Source organism: Abramis brama, assembly GCF_963993115.1.
Source record: "Abramis brama genome assembly, chromosome: 4".
Taxonomy (NCBI): Eukaryota; Metazoa; Chordata; class Actinopteri; order Cypriniformes; family Leuciscidae; genus Abramis; species Abramis brama.
Window position 1 is genome coordinate 17,640,068 of NC_139966.1, and position 5,379 is coordinate 17,645,446.

General features: G+C 36.3%; 1 long non-coding RNA gene across 1 annotated transcript; it reads left to right on the forward strand.

The window, feature by feature from the left end:
• The first annotated feature begins 211 nt into the window (after positions 1 to 211).
• LOC311082349 lies at positions 212 to 4,131 on the forward strand. Its single transcript, XR_014606113.1, has 3 exons — positions 212 to 641; positions 1,732 to 1,889; positions 3,254 to 4,131. It is a non-coding gene; the product is annotated as an uncharacterized lncRNA (long non-coding RNA).
• The last annotated feature ends 1,248 nt before the right edge of the window (positions 4,132 to 5,379 follow it).

Sequence of the window (5,379 nt, forward strand, 5' to 3'; positions counted from 1 at the left end):
TTTACATTTCCCGCTGTTGTTACTTGTCGTCATCGTTGCTATGATACGTGACTCACAATGACTGAAACGACCAATTAAAAGGGCATTCTCTGATGATGTTCCAAGATGTTAGAAACGCTACGCTGATCATAGACAAACAGGGGGAGAAATTAGTATCTACCGCACCGCCTTGGTTTTTTTTTTCTTCTTATCATAGCCTACAAATCCCAGATAGCAATTACATGTGGGCCACATGTGGGTATTATCTGGCACATATGGCCTAGATGTGGCATGGCTGAACAGATATGGGCCAAATCGTAGCCATATTTGTTTTGCCATAACTTTAAAATCTGCGGGAAATGCTCTCTTGGTTCACAACTGATTTTGAGGTATATGGCCCAGATAACAACGAACACATGAGAACCATATGTGGCTGAGCTATGGCACACAGTGAGAAACACCGACTTGTGGTAAACATTTGGCTTATACGTGGAAAAACACAGGAATCCTGAAATCGAGTGCGGCAAACATCCGCCGTTCCACACCTCAGGTTGCTCTGCATCTTCCCTCCTATTGGTGGAGAGACTACGGCGCGAGTTTGACTGCGATGCTGGCCAGCTGACGCCATTTACTCTGCTTTCCTCACGACTGTGTACATTCAGGTAAGTGATGTTTTGGCATTTTAAAGTCATATAAATGAAATATGCAGCATTATGTGTCAATATTGCATGTTATTATGCGTTTAGTTATTCGTTCCATCGAGGAAGGGGTTGAACTAGCTAATATTTTCTTCAGTTTACTGCTATAACTTACAATAAAGTTTAGCCTAATGTTTAACTTAACCGTTAACTTAGGCTATAGCAGTTCGCTGGTTTGCCGTTTTAAATTAAGATGTTTTTGTTTATAAATCAACAGCTCACTGTCGTACACAATAAAATAGTATAGTTTGTCATTGTGTAGTACGTTAGCCTATTTGTGAATTAAGGCGACGCGGTCCAATGTCGGTGTTACTGTTTGTCAGAAAACCTAAATCCTAATTTGTGTTCACAATCATTCAACTAATCATAATAATATAAAAATGCCAAGAATAAACACATTAATACGTGTGCATTATTGTATGTATCTTTATTTAACTCTGAAATGATATTCAACCAAGACTTTTTCTCATGACCTTTCCCTCTTTAAAATTAAAGTTGTAATGTTAACGTTAGGCTATTAGTGTCAAGTCACAATACCAAAATTATGACTTTCGATACAATACCTGAACATTAACATGAACTAATAATGAACTGCACTTCTACTGCATATATTAATATGTGTTAATGTTAATTTCAACATTTACTATTCAATATAAAAAAAATATACTTGTTAACTTTAGTATGCACTGTGAACTAACATGAACAAACAAAGAATTGCTGTATTTCTGTTAACTATCAATTAATTGAGCAGCCATTCACTGCCATTATAAAGCTTGGAAGAGGCAGGAAATTTTTATAATTACTCTAATTTCTCACGATATAGTTTATATACCATGCTATGGTATACTGTCATACCACCCAGCCCTAATGTGTGGTATGGGTGGGGCAATGACAATAATTTCCATATTAAAAACCTAGAAAATATGGTTTCAGATGGAGTAAATAATAGTTTATAGTTCATTTTTTAATAAAATATAAAAGCACTTTCATTTTAGGGTGGTCTATTTAAATGCATATTTCAACCACTTACACAATGTTTTTTTTTTCCTATCAGATTACCTATGTGGGTTTGGTTGGTGGCTCTGACCCGGATAACACCGTGTGGAGAGTGCTGAAAGCCACTTTTACAACTGCTGTGGCACGTTATGAATTGGAGAGAAGTCAATGGGAAGATTGGTGTCCAACGCCTGGTCGTAAAGGAAGTTGTCATTGGTGAGACCTTTTTTAGAAGTCACTTTTATTTGTATAGCACTTTGCACAATACACAACTTTTCAAAACCGCTTTACAGAACATTGTATTTTTATTTCTGTTATCTCAGTATCGAACCAAACAACTTTTTTTGTCATTACCTGATCACATCCGTGGCTCACTTAAGTGACTGCATTTTTTATTTAGAAGTTTTATGTTTTGTTTTTAAAGAAAGTTATTTTTTATATATTGCGAATCATATTGTTTCAATCATACATTTTAAAGCTGTAATCACAATATAAGATTATCATTCTGTCAAAGTCTCATACCAGCGCATGCCTACAACTATCTGTATTTAGTTCATTATCACTGTGTATTTAAAGGGTTAGTTCACCCAAAAATGAAAATTCTGTCAGTAATTACTCACCCTCATGTTGTTCCACCCCCGTAAGACCTTCGTTCATCTTCGGAACACAAATTAAGATATTTATGATGAAATCTGAGAGCTGGATCACTTCTCCATAGGCTTCTCTGTTATTGAAACTTGCCAGCCCAGAAAGTTAGTAAAGACATTGTTCAAAATAGTCCAAGAATACAGTGGCTGAACCTTAAGTTTATCAAGTGTCGAAAATACTTTTTGTGCGCAAAACAAGCTAAAATAAAGACTTTATTCAACGTAGTGTAACAGCGCAGCGCTTCTGTGTTGTACATCAGAACGTAGGCTCACGATTGGCCAGCATCCCACACATGACCAGCGTCGGCCAATAGTGAGTCTACGCTCTGACGTACAACCCAGAAGTTGGAAAAACTTGAGGGTAATTACAGACAGAATTTTCATTTTTGGGCGAACTAACCCTTTATGTTCCTCCTTGCATTCAGTACTTGGCCCATTATTGTTTGTGTGTTTCTGCTTCCAAATTGTCTCGCATCATTGCAGATTATCTTGAGTTTATTTTGTGTTTGTAAAAACACTTATTTTTGTAGACTCTGTCTTTGGACTAAAACATGACATTAATGCTATCAGTGTTGGTGTGTTTTTACATTAGCGTGTGCATGTCTTTTTTTTAAAAAAGAAGCAGAATACATGCAGTGCTGTAAATTTTAACCGGTTGTTGGTGCAAAAGTATTCTAAAAATCGAAATAATTTGTCATAAGGAATTACGGTATAATTCTGGCCCACATATTGAAAAATATAATTTGCAATTCCTTTTGAAAATTTACTGGAAAAAAACTTTCATACACTGGTAATTCAGAGGTGTTTAATTTGTTAATAATTGCAATTAAAATATTATAGGATATTTACATTAATGATTTTTTTTATTCTCCTGCAGCTCTAGCGTCCAGGTTGTATTGCTGCTAACATTATTTAAATTCTTCTTCATTGCAGGTGCAGTCAGGCAGAATCCCCTTACTGGAAAAGATCAACACATTGCCGACCCTCATTGGAGACTTCTCTGCACATCAACACACTTCTCAACTCTTTACCTTTCAAGTTTGCTTTAACTTTCTCAATTTCTCTTTAAAGTTCTCTTTACCAACTGTGATTTATTTGTATTACTCTCATTGGACTAATTAAACATAACATTAATACACGCTTTGATTGAGTGTTTTGAACTTTGGTGTAAAAAAATTGCTTTGAATGCTATTTATATTATTAATTTGTATTCTTGAATGTTTTCAACTGAATTCTACTTAAAATAAGTACAACTGAGTAGCTGTAATTCTATGTATTCTTAAATGTTTTCAACTGAATACTACTGTAATTATTAAATTCAACTCTGTTGCTGTAATTATATTTATTTTGATAAATGTTTTCAACTGAATACTACTGTTATTATTCAACTCTTGCTGTAATTATATTTATTTTTATGAAATGTTTTCAACTGAATACTGCTGTAATTAAGTACAACACTTTAGCTGTAATTATTTAAATGCTTGTCAAAATAAATAGTTTTGAGTACATTTGTTGTTGAGTGTTTAATTTACCTGTGAGTTAATAAGACTTTAAATACTGTCAGCTGCATGTGGGCCACATAAGGGCCGTTAGATTTTAACAGAACTCAACCATACTGAAGTTGCATACCAGGCCCACATATGGGCCACATGAATTTGTAGTATTTGGCTCATGCTTGGTGGAGTTATGGCAGTCCTTTGGTTCAGTTCTGGCAAAGGAGATGTGGGCCATATCTGGGCCGGCAAACACAAACTAATCTGGGCCACAGCTCAGCTGTTTATCTGGCCCACATCTGTGCCAAAGGTAATTTGCTGACTGGGATGTCTTCGTTCATAGTCTGACATATATTAGAAGCTAACGTTATATGTGTCTGTCATGGATTTGCACTGAATTGATTCTCAAAAATACGGAACAAAGTGCGTTCCGTATCAGTTCAATACGGAACAAGACTTTTATGTGTCAAATACGGAACGATTCCGTATTATACGGAACTGTTGGCAACCCTAAATGTGACCCAATTCCGATTTTTTGCTCACATGTGACACAGATCCGATGTGTTCTATGACAGTGTAAACAGGAAAAAAACGCATGCATTCGGATATATCGAGATCGGTTTCAGGCCTCATTCATATGTGGAAATAAATCGGATATGTGCAAATGCGACTGTCATGTAAACAGGCAGGTCGGATTTTCTGAGGCATTGGGCAACGTCTCCGCGGTTTAATGACGAGAGAAACCCACGCGCATCTGCAAAGGGACGGATGACCCGACGAAACGTTGTGTCGTCGTAGGAGAGGAATGTGGACAAACGTTGACAACATATTGTTGTACACAACAAAATTTCGGACCCACTGCTCCTCGTTAAAGCCAATATTTAAAGCCAGTATGCTCCCACCAGTCCTGAGATCTCTCACACACACAATAACTGAAGCATATGCGCAATGGTGGCACTTTTCGTCCTCCTTCGCCTCAAATTTGAAATGCTCCCACACTCCACTCCGTTTTGACCGCCACATGTTTGGTTTCTTTTTAGCTGCCTCAGGTTTGTGTCGGGTCTCTCGCCGCCCGCGTGAGAATCTCGTGTCACGTTCGCAATATTCAATTAGCCGACAATTAATTTAATTTAATCCAGTAAATTCTTGTCGACAATTAATCGATAATCGATTAACCGTTTCCATCCCTACTAACAAATAATAACTCTTTCACCAAAGAATGTCGTTCTTTGCAGCGTTAAGCAGCATAACAGGCTGAACACAGACACAGCAGCACAGTAATACTGATGTAATCTGGTCATATATTTATTTATTTATTTATTTATTTTATTTTTTCTCTCTGGCCATACAAACCATAAAACAAGAACATACAAACAATTTCATGTAACATGTAACACAACATGTATCAGTATTTAACCAAAAAAAAGAAAAAAAGGTTTAGGCTGAAGCTAACAGCTTATAGCGCCTAACCTTCTCACTTAACATACCAGCAGACGTTTAATTTACTCTATAACATCATAGTATAACATAGAGTGCAAGCAAACTCATCATTTATTTTACTTGAAT